Genomic DNA, 20,781 nt, shown 5'->3' with positions numbered 1-20,781 from the left:
ATTCATCTGTTGAGATATACTTTTACTCCATTCACCACAACATCTTGAGTAATTCATGAATATATTGTTACTGTTTCAGACTTTTTTGGATTTGAGAAGTCTGATTTTTTTTTCCATTAATTTGCTCATTATTCTGACTAGGATTTTTTAGCTATTTGTGATCACTCATATTTCCCATATTTCCTCCTTTTGTTCACTACTGAAGTAATATTGCCGTATATGTTCCCACACCCATGCTTTCGACATGGTTCATTTCTTGCATCAGCTCCACAATGACTTTTCAGGAGAGTTCAGCTGTAGGCCATAATTTGCTATAATAATAAAGTTCAGCGTCAGAAAGTTAGATGTGTGTGGAGCACAGGACTTGACATTTTCAGTGCTGAACACCAATGTACAAAGCTAGGGAAGGAGGCCTGTGACAGATTTGAAACCTGATGTATTGTGAAACACCAGGAGTGCAAATAAACATTTTGGATCAGCAGAGAGCCTGCGTTCCTGGACAGTCTCCTGTAGATGCCTACGGTTCAGAAGCTGTGTGATGTTAGTATCACGTCCTCCTGATTTTCATCATTTTTTTTTGTTTCCCAATTAACATTTAGATGTATTTTAGTCCATTGATTCTTTAGAAGGACTGATTTGGGATGGCAGCAACAGCTGTCTCTGGTTAAAGCAGTAGTTCTTAGTGTGGATGGTTCACAAAGGGGAGCGAGTTAAATTAATCGTGCAGCAAAACGTATAACACTGCAGAAGTCAATGGAGGCCCTTTGCATGTGCAACACTGCTGCCGAGAGCACATCTCTCACCATTATTTATAAATGACATGGAAGATTCCCCTCCAGCAGCATATTGATTTAACAGCCCATAAACACACACAATGTAATACTTTCTGTTGTTCTCAGTCCACAATCAGAGCAAGTTCAAGGACGTAAACTCCATGTACTATCAGCTAGGTTACTGGAGTATTTATATGTTATAGTGACACTTAAAGCACATGAATTATTTTTGAGACCTCTATATGTATCTCTGAAGTTAAACTGGCTACCATGTCCTGAGCTACTGAGGAACAGGGAGCAGCCACAGGTAGAGATACACAGAAACTGAAGTATGATCACAAAAGGATTGTTTCTGTAGAAAAACAGCTAAAAATGGGAAACTTCATTCAGTAAGTCCCTGAACGTACGTCCTTTTTTATGGTAAAAAGACACCAAATTCACAGAACTGCCACAGTGTACGTATTGGTGATGTCAAGTGCAGGGAATGATGGTTTTGGAAATCTGAGAACTTCCCATGGCACTGATATAACAGCAGATAAATCTTTATTCTGAAATTACGCTAGAATAACTTGATCAAAACCACACACACACAAAAAAAGAAGAAAATAAGCACAAATGGCTGTGAAATAATATTAATTTTATACTTTATGCACACACACCTGAAGATAGACATATTACTAGGAATTTTATTCTCTTGTGACTAGTTTTGAGGAATTAATTTATCTTTGCTTAGAGATGGGCTTGAGATTATCAAGTTAAGAGCGTGGGAAATGCAAAATCTTTTAGTATCATTCAGTTTATCAAAAAGATTTACAAAATACTTTCACTCAAATCCATTTTTTCTGGATGAACCATCTCTTTTGTTGATTAAAATAGTGTTTCTTATTTTTAAGAATAGTTTTAAAGGGTAAAGATGGTGTTACTTCAGCTGTTAAAATTGTAGAGTGTGTACTTTTAAATGTCTGGTTTTTAAATGGAGGTCAGGAACAGGAATTGGGAAACACAAGGTATCAGGAGGTAGACTGAGCTCGAGAATCTAGTTTATAAGCTTTTGGAACACTGACAGGAGAAAATCAGACGGAAAATGCAGTCCCAATCCAAAATTCCTATTGTAAAATTCCCATAAATCCATTTGTTTGCTTACTTCAGCAGCATTTGTTTGCTGCTGAAAAGGTCAAGGTTTGTTTTGCAAACATTTTCCTCCTGCCCCACACCTATCCCCAGCAAAATGATACACAGGCAGGAATAAGGGGTATCACCTGACCCTATGAAGTCAGTCTCCCAAAGCAGATGCAGTCTAAGTCACTGCGGCACCAATGCTGTATTTATTTTCTTATGTCACAGGTCTCACAGGCTCTGACGAAATTACTCAAAACTGATTGTTTCTGTAAATAAATCAAACTTTGCCAGTTGCAGTACAGAGGCAGAAAAACCTGAGATTTGAGAAGCCAAATTTAATTTAAAAAAATAAAGAACAAACAACAAACCACAAAAAGAATTCATTTTTTCATCATATGCACACATACATATGATTGATGAGAAAAGGAAAATAGCTTTCATTATTGCTCCCATTCGTTAAATACTGGTAACTTTTTCTTTTCTCTTGGAAAGCAATTTACAGAAGATACAGTCCGTGGTGGTGGTGGTTTATATACCTTCCCCTTCTTAAGTTTATTCCCAGCCACATTCTCTATGAGTGGTTGGCTCTGACTGGCGGGGAGTCAGCCCTCCCTCCTGCCCAACCTGTGCCTCTAGGCAGGAGGAGGTGTTCAAGACAGGGGTGCGACTTTGCAGACTGGCACTCAGCAAGCAGGGTTGAGGAGAAAGCACCACAGGTTTTGGTCCTACTGTTGATGAAGACATGGATCTCAGCCTGTCTCCAGCCTTCCAAAAGTATACCCTAATACCTACCTCAGGGTGGTTTTTTCCCCTCCCCTTCTGTTTCAGGTAGCTCCTGTTCCTTTGCAACAGCTCAGCAAAGAGAAGCCATACCAAAATAGCTGATAACCCTCAGGCTAAGATTTGTCTTACAGAAGTGCAAAACAAGTTTTACAAGAAAGTTGTTGCTCTTACTGAATTTTTGCGGAAAATCTTCAGCTACTAGTTGCATAACGTGGAATTAGAGCATAACGGCAGATGGCCACTGGGGAACTACGTGGAGATATTTCTCCACTGGTTCCTGAAAGCAGACGAGGCTTTGTGCTGGGTTTGATATCAGGCTAACTTGTACCTTTTCTGAAGAACGAGGTGCTGTGGTTGCAGAGAAGCATTTTGGTTCTTGAGGAGCCACACCTAACCCAGGGTGGCAGCAGTCTCCCGCGTCAACTAATAGTTGAATGAGATTTCTGAATAGAGGGGTTTAGTACCCTAGTTTCAGATTTAGATGCCTAACTTCTGCTGCTTGAGAATTTTATGTCACATATGTCTTCTCCTCAGCTCTGTTTCAGAGGGCTAGTATTTATGCACAGATAATTTTTTTTAATACAAAAATCTCAGTGTATACACATGAATAGTTGCAAAGCCAAAATGAACTCTGCACAGTTCTGCTGCTGTCAATTGCGTTACCTGGATCTATACCGTTAAATTGTGGGCTGGATAGCTTTTGACACATTCTGCATAGGCTTCTTACAGAATATTATTAAATTCAATTAATAAAAACCTGCTAGCAAATCTTTTCAGCTGTAAAATACTGGAAAATATTCAGTTTGCTTACAACATGGCGCAATTGTAAATTGAGAATTCTGAATTAAATTCCCAGCTGGGATTTTAAAAGCATATGCCCCATTTATTTTTTCACTGCTCCTTTTTGTTGTCCACAGTGAGAACTGGTCCATTGCTAAAGGCAGATAACAGATGGTAAACCCCCACTACCATATGACTGTTATCATCCCATTCCTCGGCATACCTAATCTAATAAATTGAGTGTAATTGACTATAAGGGTTCACCCTACATGTGAACGCATCCTAGTACGTCATAGCTCTAAGAAGAAGACTAAGCAGACTCTTGGAGCTGATGCTGCTTTTCCCACGTCTATTTCCTTATGCAATCTAGAGTAGTCAGGGTAATTTAAATGTGAGGTTCAATAGGAAAAGTAAGCTTTTCAGAGCACTGGAAGAACTCCATTTCCATCAGCTCCTCCAATCCAAAATTAAACAGCTTATCAGATTTATCCAGTTCTGTTAAAGCACAGTAAATACCACAAACAGTAACAAAACCTGTTATCATCACTTTTTAAAAAAATCTTGTGTTTAATTTATATAATTTAATTGTCATTGAATAGATCTTTTTACTATCACTTTCAGCTTGAAATATAATGACTAACTTCCTTAGTTTTTGAGGTTTTAATTTTATTTTCTTCTTCAACAGTACCTTGATAGCTTTCAAAATAGGTTAACTTGCATGGTTTTCAGTCTCTAAATCAATGTCCCCATGCAGGAAAACATGTAGGCAGATGTTTAGTTTTAATCTCAAACTTGAATCCTAGTGCTTTTAGTGAAATTCAAGTACGTGCTGAAGTGCATTCCTGAATGAGGGCACTTCCCTCAACAGAAAATCATCTTTCTCTGGATTAAAGTGGGATACTCACAAGGAACACTGCTGCATTCCAGAATTCCAGGCTGATCATCATCTGCATCCTTAAGCAGTAATGATTCTCTTTAGAGTCCTCATTTATTTGACCGTTATATAGTACTCACTGTTTAATATGGTCTTGCACGCCTAGTCTAGATGAGGGTGTTATTTTGTTAGGTCTCGTGTTAATGCAAAACATATCCTTATACTATCGCAGCTATAGCACCATTATTGTAGTACTCTGAAACATTTCCCCTTAAACTCAAATTCATAACTGAATTATCATGGCTTAACAAGTTGCTGTGGACCAAGTGAGCCATGATAACAATCCACATGAATGCTTTTAGTCCATGGTAAAGCTGAAGTGATACGACTTGGCGTAGCTTTCAATGCAAGACAGTACCTTGCATTTGCAACAATGAGACCAGAGTTACTCAGCTGACATTATGGAATGTGTATATGAAGCTGATCCTTTTTTTTGTGCTAGAAAAATGTAAATCTTTAAGTCTGTTAATGTAATTAAAATAGTGCAATCTTCCTAGTTACAGTATATTTAGTACGATATCTATTTAGCACACTTAATTATAGCATAATTAAAACAGCACGTATTTCCAATCTGAATTCACAATTAGTATAAAAAAGTTTTATACCAGTATAGCTATTTTCAGAGAGAAGACTAAAGAAAACCTTGTGTACTTCCATCTGCAAGTGTAGCTACATTAATTCTAAAAGTTTTTCTTCACTAATTATTTCAGTGTCTAAAATTTGCAAACAAAAACCAGGCGTACTAAAAACTACTAGAGAACAATGCTATTATGGGTAGAAGCAGTCATGGTAACATTAGTTAGGGCTATTCACAATTACCCTCTAAATTCTGGGTTTTGGTTGTTTCTAACTTCACCAAATATACACTATCCAAGCTCTGATTTTTCCAATTCCAATTTTTCCATGTTGGATATATACTTCAGGTTGAATTAGAAGCAAATTAACAAAAAGATGTTGGCAAATATAGCTGCTCTGAGAACGATATTAGAAGAAAATAAACTTTATTTCCCATGTAAGAAGAGAACAGATTTGTTGAAAAGTCCTGCTATTTCTTTGCCCAGACAGCTGAATACTCTCTTCCTCTCTCCCACCTCTCGACCCAGAGAGCTAGGCTGCTCTGCAGTGGGTCCTGTGAGTCTGGGAATTTGTTTAAAGGGGTTTGCCCTGGCACTGCTTTTCTCCTCCAGCAGTTTGCAGACATTTCTATTGCAGATTTGGCTACTCCTGCTTCAGTGGTGGCATGAGTCCAACCTTGGAATATTCTGTATTCATTTATTATTTGGGAGATTGACAGTGTGTTTCTCTGGCACGCAAGCTGCAGAATCGAAACCAGAATGGAACTTTACGAAATTAAGTGAGTTGATTAAATCTTATGCATTTAATCCAAGTTTATCAACAGTGAGGGGGCACTTTTCTAGCCTATGGGCTTTCTCTTTGTTAAATCGCAAAAGGCTGTTACACCAAAGGCAACAGAATTTTGTAAAATGGTTATAAATTTTTCTGAGTTGAAAGTATGTAAGTCACTAACAGCCCACACTTGACACATGAAAGAGAAGTCACTACCAGCCACTTCTGTCATAATGAACACATCGACGTTTGTAAGATACCACAAATAGGTAAAGTATACCTTCTCCTAGTCTCAGCAATTCATTTTATAGATGTATATTAGCAAAGGTGGGTCCTAAGGAATGATTTAAATGGCCTTACAAATCAGGTCAGGGAGAATTTTCTCTGTGTGAGCAGTCTTTGCTGGGTTAATTTAGGTAATTGGTGAGGGCAGCCACTCCACAAAGCACTACATGAGTTACTGTGTCAGCACTTGCTGGGATTTCTGGGGATATATCCCGTGGCTCTTTCACTCCATTAAGATGAATTACCCTGTGATCCCAATGAACTGTGGGAAAGCGTTTCCTTCTGAACGCCTCTAGAAGACTGTCTGCACTGAAGTTGTTTAGTGCTCTTCCAAATCCTGAAGAGGTATATTACAATGCTTATTAAGGTTTTTTGCCTAGGCCCCAGGGCAGGCTAGCAACTGTGGCTGAGAGCAGCAGCATTCAGGTGACAGGGAATACTGCTTGTAAAAAAAGTGTTTAGAAAGAACACTTAGCAAGTCTCACTTTATTTCAGTGTAATTCACCTAAGCAGTTCTTGCATTAGTATTTCTATGAGGACATATCCTAGGAGGCCCCGTCACTGGAAAGACCAAGCTCATGTACAGATAAACCTAAGGAACAAAAAGGCAAGCCTGGCATCTGTAACAGAAGAGCGGAGGCTGCGGGGCATGGGATGAGAGGAAGCAGGTAATGAAGAACAACAAATGGAGGGCAATACAGTTGTTGCTTTTCTGAATCAGAAACAAAATGCATGCCAATATTGGGCAGGGTGATAGCTGCACCAACCAAACAACGCTCAGTCATGTATGTATTTGGGTTAACCTCTCCCTGAAAATCATGGAATTGCCTACCTTTTTCCACCATCTACTTGTTCCTGTACATGTGATCAGAGGCCACAAATATGAGCACAAACAAAATATGGGCAATGTAATTGTTTAACGTCTCGTAAGTCAGGAAGCCAAAGCATGATTTTCTTTGCAGCCGTGCATGCCTTTGATGTCAGCTGAATGTATACATAAGCCCAGTTTTGACCTGAGTGTTAACAGACACTGCTTTCCAAGGAGGAATGCAGGGCTAAGATCAGGCTAGTGTTGCTTAGTAACCTCTGACCAAAAGCCCAGCCACAAATGAGAAACCTTTCTTCCTGTTTGGCTTTTTGTCTTGTGTGATACTAAGTGAACAGCCATTTTTTTTCCTAATAAAAAAATGAGGAATAGCTATTTCTTATCTACGATTTTGCAGTGATGGTGCTCACAGCACTTTGCAAGGAGGCCAGGACAATTAATTCAATTAATACAAAAATGACTTATTAAACATTCTTTTGATTAGAGAGGGAAGGATGAAGGAATTCTCATATCACCAGTGTCAAGGCAATTGAAGACGACTCTGGACTTTTTCCTTCAAGGGAAGTGATTCATCCTCTCATTCCCACCTAGGGTCCTCCTAATCTGTTTCCCATCCCTGCACACGGCAGTTTACTGTATCTGTGCCAGGATGAATGTCAGTTTGCCTGGTAGATTTCAACTAAACATCCAGTCTCACTTTTGCCCCAACATTAATGTGTTTGGGTTTTTTTTCCGTTGTTAATGGTTGTCCCCTGTCTGCGAATAGGATACAGAGAACACTCTTTGTGAGTCTCATATTTCTACAGTAATAAAGTAAGGGTAAGAATTTTGTAATGGAAAGGAGGCATCAAATCTTGACCACCTAGAGGGAGCTACGTTATTTCTGATCTGCAAGCAATTGCAGGAATAGAGAGGGAGAGCTGGAAGAGTCTTTTCATTACAGCAGTGCCAGGATCTTGTGTCTGTGATGGCCAAGATTTTAAAGCATATGGATAAGGATTATTCTACCTAATCTCTGCCTGACCAACTTCTCTACAGAACAGAACAAGAAAAGTGGTCAGAAAATGAGCAACCATGACCCCAATCCTCATATGCTGCAGCTGCGCTGGATGTCATTTCAGTTGCATGTACTACATCTGTGCTCTACGACTTTCCCACCATGCAAGTCTGCTCAACAGGTAGCCAAGGAAAATTGAACAGAGAAGTGGGCATCCTTTACAGAAGAAAAAGGAATGACACAGACTTTATTTCATCATATTATTTCCCAATCTCTTTGTCTCCTTAGGGGTCTATGTGTGTGTATGTTGTGAGGATACAAAGGAAGATTGTAGTTTTGTTCTTAGCGCGCACTATGATAAAGACAACCTTTAGAAACAAGTGTGGAAATACACACCTTGGCTGCGTGTAATGATGAATTCCCACTAATCCCCAGACAGATGATGAGTTTCCACTAATTTGGGTAGGAGGTAAACTACCTAAATACTTTAAAAAGTTTAAAACTTAGAAGACACCCCACCTAAGCAAAAAAAAAAAAAAAAAAAAAGACAAAAAAAGACAAGACTTGATTGATTAACACTGGGTTTTTTTCCTGTCAATAGAGTCTGAAGTATGAACCTCATAGGATTTATGACTTATCAATGGATGCTAGAAACAGGCTGGGAAGGACTTTGAGCAGGCAGGTCTGTTTGCCATCCTGCTGGCCAGGGGAGGATCTAGTATGCCACAACCATTCCCATCAGACATTTGCCTAACCTGGTTTTTCAAGCTTGAGCACTGGACTTTTTACAGCCCTGCAGTGCATCCCAACACATGTCCTTGCTTGCCACAAGAAACTTTTTTCTAGTACCCAAGTTTCACTTGTTGTTCAAGCCTATTACTAAGTCCACGAAGAAGGAAAGACTAATTTCCTCCTTTGTGGCAGTGTCTCTCCTCACACGTCTCCTCTCCAGACTAAACAACCCAATCCTTTCAGCCTTTCTCTTATTGGCCATGTTTCATACAGCTGCTGTCATCCACTACCTTCTCTGGGCTCTGCAAATCCTTGTGAGAGTTTGCATGTGTCTAACACAGCTGCGTTGGCAAAGCTGACCCTCAGCTGCACAGCCAGACTCCACCGGGGCTGGCAGGGAATGTGCCCAGGGCCCTGACAGTTAGATATATACCTTTACAGATCTTAGTATGCTGCTGTGTATCTCTGAAGGGTCAGCTTGCATTTCTAGTGTGTACAAAAGCAGAGGTTTCTCCTGTGAACTTTTCTGCCTTTCACTCAAAAGTCCATGTGAAACTGAAAGTCCAGCTCCCCCAGGAGCCGTCCCTGGCACTTCTGATATGCCAGACACGAACACATGCACGAGAAACAGAACAACTATTGGCAGGCATTTAGCAAACTGGATAAAAAAATAGTTAGGTTTTAACCACATGTGATTTTCCCTCCTAACCAAAGATCTGGGTTTCTGGCTTGGTTTCGGTGTTACAACACTGCCTTGCTTACATGTTTTTTGAAATTGGCCTGGCTTATGTTAGAGTCTTAAAAGTCACTGTCTTTGCATAAAGAATACCATGCAAATGGGTCTATCTTTATTGCACTCACACAGAATGAGGGGCATGTAGTTAACCTGAAACATCCACACACATGCGCTGCCTAACTCTGGAGACACCTGAAATCTGCATTTGATCCTAAAGTCGCACCAGGTTCCCAGTCAGATCCAGAAGCACTTTGGTTGTGACAAGGCTGAATATCAAGGCTGAACAGCTCATGCTCAAGTTCCTGAAACTATGGGTGAGATTTCTTTCACCTAAAAACTTGGAGGTCTGCATCTCAGTAACAGTTCGCCCTGCGTACCCGTTATGGTTAACAGAGTAACACGGGCACTCAGCGCTCACAGTGAGATGAACCATCCCTTGGAGGAGTCTATTTCTCTCCTCAGACAACAAAAACATTTAGATTACTCACTCTACACAGAGGTCCATATTTTGCCACCTGAAAAGCGCTTCTTCCCGGGTTCTCTGAGGACTGCACCTACTAAGTTCCCAAAGGATGCGGGGCCCATCCTGCAGGACAGGAGGCCTCAAGCTCAGTACCTGCACACGCACGTGCAGTCTGGTGACTGTGATACAGAATTGCTCTTCATTTGTGAAGATCAATTATGTACCAGTTTCAGGTGTTCTTCAAGCTGGGAAACAAGTGTTGGAAGAAATACCGTGCTGTAAACCGAGGCAGAACCTCAGCCAGGAGAGGCCTGTATGTTAGCACAGCTGCTTAGGACACTCGGGTGTGCAATTAAATGGGGAGAAACAGATAGAGGGGAGCCGCATGCACCTCTTAACCAGGGCAGCTCCCGCCTGCTCTAAGCGCCGGCTTTGCAGTGGGGAAGCGGAGAGTCTGTCTCTGTGAGACACTGACCTCCGCTGGTGGCTTTCCCAATTACAAGCTAGGTTTCCACACTCCCGCCTACAGTTACATCAACCATTTCAATACGGCTGGGATTCCTAATTCTCTCCCAAAGTTTGACTTGAAATCCTAGGAGATCCTGGTGTACAACAGAGCAGTAACTCTGCCATGTCCTTAGGCGATCCCAGGCTTGTCACAGTACCTTTGGAAAAAAAATAAATCGCAAACTATTACAAGCCCTGACCCAAAACCTGTTTCTTTGCCTTTAATCATGATATTAATAGTAAAAAAAAACACATGGCCACATCTTATGTCTTATTCATTAGGCAGAAAACCATAAGAAATACAAGTTTCTGCACTATGGTGATTCAGGCTGAGGAGTGCAATGCTTTATCTCCGAGGATTTCATAGCAGTTTGTGAGCATATAAAACCACTGTGCAAATGAAGTCCTCTTCTCCGTTCTCCACAAACCTGCTCATGTATGCCCCTTTAATAGCACCAGCATTCAAGATGGGCAAAAAAGTAACAGTAGGTACCTGTGCTTGTACTACTACTACCACTCGCGTAGCAGAAGCTTAAAAGGACTGGCCCCTGCCAAGACTGTGACTAGCACGAAATGGGAGGCCCTCAGGTGCCAACTTACTCCTCTGTTAATCACCTATGAACTCATGAACTATGTGGGATTTACTGGCACATTATCAACAGAACAAGACAAGCAATACTGCTTGAGCAGTACAGTGATGACCAGTGGGTGAAGATGGGTATCGACAGGCTAGACTGACCCATGCCTGAGAACTGTTGTCAAGCACAGTTTGTGATTTGCCTCTTTTGCCACTAAATGTCTTACTTTGTCCTTCCATTTCATGTAAGGGAACAGCTGGACTGAAAGGAAGGGAACTTGTGAGGCTAATCGGGGACTCGAGAGAAAAATACCTGCAACAACGACAGATTTCAAAGAGAGAGTCTTAAATGGAGAACCACAGTGTTCAACACACTTCTGGATTTGCCCCTACCCGATCCTGCTGTGCCATGGCTACAGGAGTGCAAAGCCCTGTGGCCTTGATATCCTCCCACAGAAGCAAAGGAACAGCTGGAGTAGCAGAAATTGTCTACATGTGGCAGACTGGACAACTGAGGCTGAACAGAGATACAGGCATCATATATATATTGACAGGCAGTGTCTCTTGCTGATTTTACCTGCTTTCTCTCAGCTTTTCTTCTCTTTTTTTGTAATCTTTCCTAAAGCCAGGAACCTTGCTAAATACAATCTTTGTAAAGAACGTCATTCTATCTATGAGAAACAGAGCTGGCTCTTGGCAGAAGCAAAGTAGGGAGCTGCTAAGGAACAGATAGATGGGCATAGCGCATGAATTATGGCCCAATAGCTACATTATCAAAGCGTGGTTGCTCCTGCCACTGCAGGGGAAGAAGAGGCATGTGACCGCAGCAGAGGTAAAGGGCCCCGTCTGCAGCAGCAGTCGCCATCCCCTGCATCCCCCCCTCCCTCCGCCAGCAGCCAGAACCATAACTCTGGAGCATCCATCTCTGCAACAGCCTCCCTCTCCCCTGGCAGGAGCATCCCAGCCCAGGCCTCTTTGCCTGTAGCTGTTAAGACCCTGAGCTTGCTTTGACCAGAAGCTATATACATGGAGTATCAAGGCTGTATCAGTGCCTCCCAATTAAAAGTCTGTTTACAAATAATTTTGGAGCATTCCCTATGTTAGAGGCAGTGGTCATGCTGCCATACAATTCATTAGGCTAAAGGATAATTCCTGTATATCTCTTAGAACACGTCCACACAGTGGAATATGGCAATGTGTTAGAGAGCTCCAGTTTAATCCTGTACAGGCTGGTATGTCTACATGACGCAGGGCAGTGTCATGTCACTGTATTAGTTCAGGTCTCAGAAGCAGCATGGACTAGTTAGCCCTGTTTCTCCATCAGATACCACTCTGGTACTTACGCTCCAGCACTCGCAAAAACCCAGGGAAGAGGTGCTTCTTCAGGAGTCCCTGTGAGGAGCCATGTTCTCCTCCTGTGCTCCATTTGAAAGGCACCCCTATGCCTGCATTTAGTGGTCAGAGCGCACAGGCACTGAGCCACTTGATGAGGTGGAAGCCAAAAACCGGTTCTTACCAGAAGGTGTCTGTAGGACTCTGATACCCTTGTACTCTGCCCTTGCACTCTGATGTTCCTCAAGCAGAACAGCAATTCTTTTCTGCAGTGACTGTCACAGTAAAGCTGGCAGCCTAAGTAAAAATAACATGAAAAAGGAAGTAGATCACTTGCATAAAATCCATAGCATCCAAATATCTACTAAGATATTAATTTATGCAAGTGAGCACTGTCTATGCCTAGCATCCAAGGAAACTCCCACTCATCTGAGATGTACTTGGCTGATTTCCTTTACAGGAGTTAATAGTCTGTTCTTTGGCACTTGATCAAGTATCTCCAGAGTATTCATAAGGGCCCCACTGATACTCTGTTGTGGGGGATCTGCATGAGATAGTAGTTCTGTGAGTAGCAAGAAACAGAAAGCCTGCCCTCTTCCATTTTTTTGTCCTATGTTTTCTGGATCTTCTGTGGTAGCATATTGATTTCCTCTTCTTGTCCCATACAGCCAATGCTGCAATACTCCCAGGTTCTCTCTTTCCCCCCAAACCATGTCTGTACTCCATTTTCTCCTGTGCTCTCCTAAGTCAACTAAGACACTTAGCTCCCCCCTGTGCTGCCTAACGCCCCCTGCTACACTCATCTCAGCTCTCATGCCTTCTGTAGCTCTCTTGTAATACTCCTATTCCAATTGTTTTACATGATGGCTGTGCAAGATACATTATATGCTGTGGCTGATTCAAAGTCTAGGCATGCTACTCATTCAACTCTCTGACAGGTATACCAGAAAGAGTAACAGCTGAACTGCACTGAGCAATAAAGCACTATCTGCTCACCAGTCTCCAAGAAACCTGTGGGACACAAGATTTTTAAGATGCAACACTATCTGTGACATTTGTTATAGCTTAAAGGGTTTAAAAAGGCAGTGATGACAGTGTGGCTGCACAAGCCTTATCTCTGTAGGAAATCTGACTAAAACCCAAAAGCCATTCTGCAGCGCCAGACAGCAGTGATAACGGTGGCATCAAATTGAAGCTACTGTAAGGTAGGCTCTGTAGTTGTCATTGCTGCTGGCAGCTGCTGCTCTCTAGGTATGGATATTCTCCTACAGCAGTCTTAAATTACAAGGCTACTGGGAAGTTACACCTTGTAAACCCTACTAATCAGAGAGTGAAAATCACTAGGAATTAGTCCACTAGGAATTAGTCCACAATGCCCAAAGCAGCTCAAAGACCTTGGCATGTCCCTTAAGAGCAAAGAGTGAACCCACACATGACAGATCACTCCCTGATCTGGAGAATGGGCATCTGCCTTCTCCCTGGGACCAGGAGAAAGGGATCTTCCCTCTGCCCTGCAGCAGGGCAGAACCGATTCCTCACTCTGGAAAGGTCTGGAAGCCACATGACTTGGGGGCCTGAATTTTCAAAGGCTAAGTGTTGATGACTTTCGCTTAAACCTGGGCTCAGAAGGACCAAAGTTGTGTTCAAAAAAGAAATTTAGACCAGTTAAGAGCTCTTGAAACAATTATCACTGCGCCTAGCTCTGTCTTGCCTAAACACAGCAAGTGATGAAAAACAATTTGGTGTTTTGAGAGCTTCTATTTTTTTTCATATTTTAATATATTATTTACATTTAATTTTCTTTAATGTTAATTTCTTTAATATTTAATTTCTTTAATCTTCAATCTTTAATTTTCTAAATCTTTCAAGATGGCACTTAGGACAGGAGAAGGGAGATTGCTGAAATGTATAATCAGAGCTAATCTAGATTCACTTTAAAGCCATAGAGAGAACTAAGCATTTTTAATATACAATCTGAGTGAGGGGAGTCCCAGCCTTTTCCAATGACCAGGTCTCTGAGCTCTATAATTTTTCCAAGCTCAGACATAGCAGTCTTTGAAAATTGGCAAGATATGAAATAACTTGTTTACTTTCTCCTTTCTTTGAGCTAACCTGTCTCCTGCCTTGCTTAGTTCAGGTTGTGTCTAGAGTCAGATACTGGCTCCAAATCTGGAGGTAACCAGAAGAGATGCAGCGGTCTTGCTTCTGAGGAGATTCTCCTGCTCTTAAGCCTTTGAGTTATCTCAGAGTAGCAAGGTAGGAAAAATGAATATTTATGAGAGCAGCAGGACCAATGCAGCCTGGTCTTCCGTGGATTAATGTTGCAAGGTGTGGGTTCTCTGTTGTGTAATAAGAGAGTACAGAGACAGCGGCTGCAGGCTTTTCCTGAGCTGTAGACTAGTACAGCCTCCTTCCACCTTAGAGTACCTGTCTCCACAAAAGATGCCTAAAACGATTAACTTCATCATCTCTGCCTTATTAGCTGACTTGGTCATAATTGGGCATAATTGGTGGAAGAGACAGACAGGTGTTTCTATGTAGACACACACAAGCACACGGCCCTACCACAACCCTCGTTTGCTTAGATGGTCAGGCCAAAAGCTGAAAGTGTAGAGTTACATCAAAGGCAGGCATACCACAAATCATTTGTCTGTGATTATCAGGGTCAACTGCACACACATTTTTTGTGATCATGCCTACGTGAGGAGTCTGCGCGTGCCTGGCTCAACAATCTAGTTTGAACGCTGCAGATCCCAAGCTGAAATTACCCTCTGAAGTTGGGAGTCACTTTTAATTTAAACTGAGGCAGCTTTATGGAGATCCAGAGTCAGAAAAACTGCCCAAGGACACGACGGCTGCTGTTCCCAGGAGAGGCGGGCAACCTGCTCCTTCTCACAGGCAGCGAGCGCAGTTACAACCTCGTTTAACCAAAACCTGCCTTTACAGCGGACGCTCTTCACCCCGGTGATAGGCTGGGCTGAAGTCGGGCTCTCCAGGAAAAGCAGAAGCAAGTCTGCAGGTAGAGGTGTTATTACAGCAGTTACTGGCCTCCAGAAAAGTGAAGGCCTTCAGCACGCAAATGCCTTTCCACCTCTGAAATAAAAGCCGCAAGCCTCAGAGCTAAACGCAAGTTCGATCAACTGTTCCGAATGCAGTGAGACACGCACCGGAGCAGCCAGCAGGAAACGCGATACCTGTAAAGCACAGCGTGACTGGGCGAGCGGTTTCCTGACGTAAGCAGCAGGCAGGCCCGCAGCCGCGAGAACTGCCGCGAGCTGCCCTCTTTTCCCGCAGAACGCCCGGGGCCGCGGCCCCGCGCAGCGGCAGCGCCCGCCCCCGCGGCGGAGCCGGCACGGAAAGTCCCCCGGGACGCGGGGCTCGAGGGGCGGCGCCAGGGCGGGCCGGGGAGAGAACGGCCCCCGCGCGGCGGAGCGGCGGCGGGTCGGGGGGCAGCGCGGCGGCGGCGGCGGCCGCGGCGGCGGCGGCGGCGGCGGGTGGAGCGGCGGGCGGAGCGGCGGGCCGGGCGGCGGCACGCAGGCTGCCCGGCGGCGTGCCGGGGCGCGGCCGGCGCGCCCCGCGGGCTCGCTCCGGGCGTCGGCCGCGCCCCGCGGCGGCTGCTCAGCGGGGGAGCGGGCGCGGAGTGCCGGGACGTGTTCTCAAGCGGGGTAGGCGGTAACGAGCGTCAGCCCCTTCGGGCCCCTTGTGCAACTCGGCGTTTGTGGCAGCGCCGGAAAACTACCTGCTGCGCAAGGAGAAGGTGCGCCGGGGGATGCCCCCGAGGTCCGGTTCAACGTTTTGGGTCCGGCAGGGTCAGAGCGTGAGCGGTGCGACTGCTAGCGCGTCCCCACGCCGGCGTGGGTGAGCTTCATTGATGCTCGTCCGACAGGGGCAAAACCTACACGAAGTAGTACTCATCGACATCTTTTAAAGAATGTTTCTTCGCTTACAACTGACTAATAGGCGGGGAACAGGACAACCGTGCCGATAAATGCCAGCTCTGCATAACTTAGTTAACGGCCAAGCCTTGATGCAAACGTGGGAAGCCTGACTTCATTTTTGGGAGAGTCGTGCCAGCGCTCATAGTTTCCAACAGCTCCCGTCTTACTGAAGGCAGAACTGCTCTGGCATTCAGCAGAACAGCTAACGCTAAGCTTTTTTGCGGCAAAAGCCCATCATTTATTGACTTTCATATGAATTCAGTTGTTTGACAGAAAAAAAACCCAGTAAATAGCACAGCCCTCCAGAAATGGAGAAGGGGTTTCTCCAAACCCAAGTGAAACGGTAATAAAGGTAGAAGTCCATCCTAAAAGGTACAGAGTTGTATTGCCGAGCATTGTCAGTTGTACTCTCAGACCTTTAACTCTGTAATTACTCTTCCCTCTGCATTTATATATCTAAATCGTATATGTATATACCTATACTTGGGTTATGTAGGAAGTTAGCATTAGATTTAATTCATTAGTTAAAAAAAAATACTGAAAAAAGGGAATTATTTTTTTTTTCATCAGATGTGCATATGTGGTGGGTTGACAACTGGAACATTTATTCCTCAGAAGTTTTATTTCTTCAAGTTGTGAACAATGTTTAATACCGCTCTGGTAGGTACTTCCAATTGAAAATGGCAATACAGAAGTCCATTATTGGTCATCAAAAGCTGTATCAGAACACTTATGTCTTTCCATAGGCTTAGGTTTGATAAAATTTCTGTGCTACATATGGATTCATTATGGGACAGAGGAGGGTAGGAATTATAGAAGATAGAGAAAGATGAGGAATTACTGACTGGCAGATAGACAAGACTTTATTAGCACCTGGAAGACTGTTCTAGTTCTGAAGTTCATATAGACCATTTCTTTAGAACTCGTTGTTGTTGTTGTTGTTGTTGTTGTTTTCCCCCAGTTCACACATTGCCCTCACCAATGTTAGAGATTTTTGTCATTAGTTTCTATGGCAGTAAATTCTAATCCAGTATGCTTAAAGAACAGAAAATATTGGCCCCTAATTTATCTTATCAGAATTTGTACATAACTTCTGTGCTCAAAAAAACCCAAGTACAGAGAAAACAGAAAAAGAGGAGAATTAATGGGGAGAAAGAAAGGTCATTAAACTAGAAGAGAGGAATAAAGGGACAGAAAAAATGCTTATTAAAAATCATAGCCTTACATCTGGAACCTATAAAAATAGCCAATATTGAAAAAATATTTATTTCTTGAAATAGGCAGAAAAGTAACATTTTCCTGAACAAAAATGTCATTTACATAAACCCCAGTTAAATAATTTGGTAAAATAAAAAGTTTCATTTCCTTCTCCTTACACTAGATTATTTGAATCAATATTTTAAAATATTTAAATTAATATGAATTCATTTAAGTAGAGCCACATCCCCCCAAACAATAACTCAGTTGAAGGTATTCTTGATCCTTTGTCTGAAGTGACAAATCTGAGGTTCTACCAGTCTTAAAAGTCCCTGCAGTGGCACATTCACTGTTATGCCGTTGGGCTTCAACCTGAAAAAAGATGTTCTGTGTGATGCAAAGGCAATAAGATCAATGGCAGGAAAGCCAAAATTAAGGCACAATACCAATTGGATTGATGAAAACAAAATCCAACTAGACTCCATCAGTGTAGAACAAAACACAGATTGAAGGCAGACAGGATGGTGCTCCAGAGACAATCTATACAACATGCTACATAACCTAATTATGCAAGAGCTTTTCATCAAAATCTAGTGGCATTTTCTCATAGATTTGTCCTGTGGTATATTTTGGTTTAATGTTTTAAAATCCCCTAGTCCATTATCTATTGCTGTCTATGGTTCAATCACTCAAAATCTCTGGACCACGACAACCCCTCAGACCTTAGCTCCACTGTCTCTACTTCATTGACTTTTGCTTCATTTTGGTGCCAGGCTTTCCTTGACTTCAGCTATTACTCTGACTCCTGAATTAGATTAAATGGCCCTAGGGACATTCTTCAATGTTCATATTGATGTTCTCTGCAGCTATTCGTGGTCCTAATCTATCATCTACTAATTAGTGAAATTAACCTTTTGTATTCAGTACCTTCCACCTAACAAAATCCCTGACACTGCAGCAACATCCCCTGACTGCAGCAACCTGTCATGAATGCTGATATTAATGAATGTATGTTATGGCGAGGGCAGGAAACTCTCCGTATTATTCAAGTTGTCCAGCACGTCCTGTTACGTGAGTTTGTTCCCAGGCGTTTGAGTGGAAATATTTTCATACGGGGAATTTCAGACCCAGAGCAGAAAACTACTTTAAACCAGAAAATTTATTTTTGTCTAGTATTTTCAGGTTTTCACACTAGTTGTGTTTTTCCTGTTTCTTGTCTGTCTGTTTGACACCTCAAAATCTAACTGGCAGAAACAAAGAGCACATAGCGGTACAGATAAAGTCAGTGAAAGCCGAACTCCAGGTGCATGTGCTACATAATGTTAAATACTCCACAAAATAAAGTCTTAGGGGCATCCAAAATTAGTGGAAACTTTCAGCTCTTGGTGACTCAGCTCACCACCTGCAAAATGGACATAAGCCCCCTCTGCCTGTCAGCTCAGAGAGGTATTGTAAAAATAGATTAAAAATTACTGCAAACACTAACAGATTGCAGGACTAGTGCATTGAAAAAAACAGACATAAATTAATATTTTTTTGTATTTTAGGGGAGAGTTTGAAAAGAGTCTGTAATAAAGAAGCAAAATCTCAAACAGTAGTGAATTTGGCCAGTCCCAGCTAGTCTGTGAACTGAACAAGGCCAAGTACTAAAACAAGCAAAAAAACCCCCAGTGACTGCACAAATGAATAGCATGCAACTTTCCTAGTATTGAAGTGCCAAATTAAGGTTTCAGTAGTAGCTCTGATTCTGATGTTTCCTAACCTGTCTTCACAATCTTGTAGATGATTTTTCAAATGAAGTCTCCTATGTCACATGTAAATATGTATTGTGTGTGCAGTGTTTTAGGCATCATTCTCTCTCTCACACACACAGGCTCCCACTCTTCTTACTTTCTAATACTAAAGACGTAGGCAACTAGCATTGGTAATAGTCCTCCAGCACATGACATTTGATATTATTTCAGTATTGTTTCTCCACACTTTTGTTTCAAGGAGCCTTACATTAAAGCGCTAACTAAATTGCAGATAACTGATTACACCAGTCAGCGAGTAATGGCAAAACAGGTTTTATCAGTTATTAAAACAATAATAAAACTGAACTTCATTTATAATTTTATGTAAGTAAATGATCAACTACAAACACACCATTTATTACATTTAAAAAAATATTTCAACTTGCATCTAAAATCTATAGTAGAGAAGTAAATAGAAGGAAAATAAGGAATCAATGAAGACAAGATTTTCAGTTATTAAACTGAAACATTTCTGCAACAGAATAAAAGTAAACTAAATTTTTATTCAAATTCTAATTTTGTTTCAGAAGCAAACATGTCTTTTTCAAAAAGTTTTGAAATCCTTAGGTTTGACACCTTTTATAACCCAACTGTCTAGCCATGCTATAAGTCCTCATGATGGATTTTATCTGTATCTGTGTTAATAACCTTCCTGGATCCTGCTAAACTCTACATCTCAGTAGCCTCCCAATGACTAAGGTAGATATAAGCTGGATTTTTTAACACAGTTTAATGCTAAAACCTGAATGTAGACATACCAGCTGTACTGTTAATATGCACTAACTAACTAAAGTAGATCTTCTGTATCTTTCCCTATGTTGTATTGGAATTAGCATACATTAAAACCAGTAATTAAAAATAATGACAATTTAGGATTGCACTGTCAAAAGAAGGGGTTCAACAGATAACCCTCCTCAGCCTTTCTGGTCTCCAGTATCCTTTACCCATTGTACAGTCCTTCCTCTGAATGAATGTTTTGTGGATTTTCATTTACTTGTGTTGTTTTACTTGTGAACGAGTAAATACACATAAAAATGGAATTCTTTCTCTTCTGTGCTTTGTAATTGATTTGCTCAGTTGATGTTAACACAGTCCTTTGGTTACACTTGCGAAAATTCTTTATGAAAACAAAAGTGACAAACGTTTCTTGCATCTCCCCGAGAAAAAAACAGTCCCATAGGGAAACATTGAGTCTTTCTTTAAAAATTTAGTCTCGTTCTTCAGTTTAAGAAGAAATGGAGAGAGATATGCAAATTTGCCTTCAGAACAGATTTCACAATGACACCTCTTTTGTGCACAGCCCTCTGATATTGTTAAGTTACTTTCAGTACTTGAGTGCTGTGCAGTGGTAATGACAGCAGTTTGAAACTGATTATTTTAAGAGTTTGTCTCTGCTGGTGGAAATGCAATGAAGTTGGTAAAATCTCAAGATTTGGTTTTTTTGCTCTCAATGATGGGATTTATTTAAGAGTTCTGAAGCCAAGAATGAATCCCTTCTGGTCAGAAGGTAGCTCAAGAAACACATAGCAGTAAGCACAGTCAAGAGTAAGATTCAGAACTTGCTCCTTTTGAATGGCTTCAAATACACGCTCCTGGTTTTCAGGCTCTCTCATTATTGTGGTGGTATTCATATTTTCCTTCCAGTCACTGGTCAGTACTGCT

The sequence above is a fragment of the Accipiter gentilis genome, chromosome 21, assembly GCF_929443795.1.
Source record: "Accipiter gentilis chromosome 21, bAccGen1.1, whole genome shotgun sequence".
Lineage (NCBI taxonomy): Eukaryota > Metazoa > Chordata > Aves > Accipitriformes > Accipitridae > Astur > Astur gentilis.
This window is presented reverse-complemented; position numbering follows the sequence as displayed.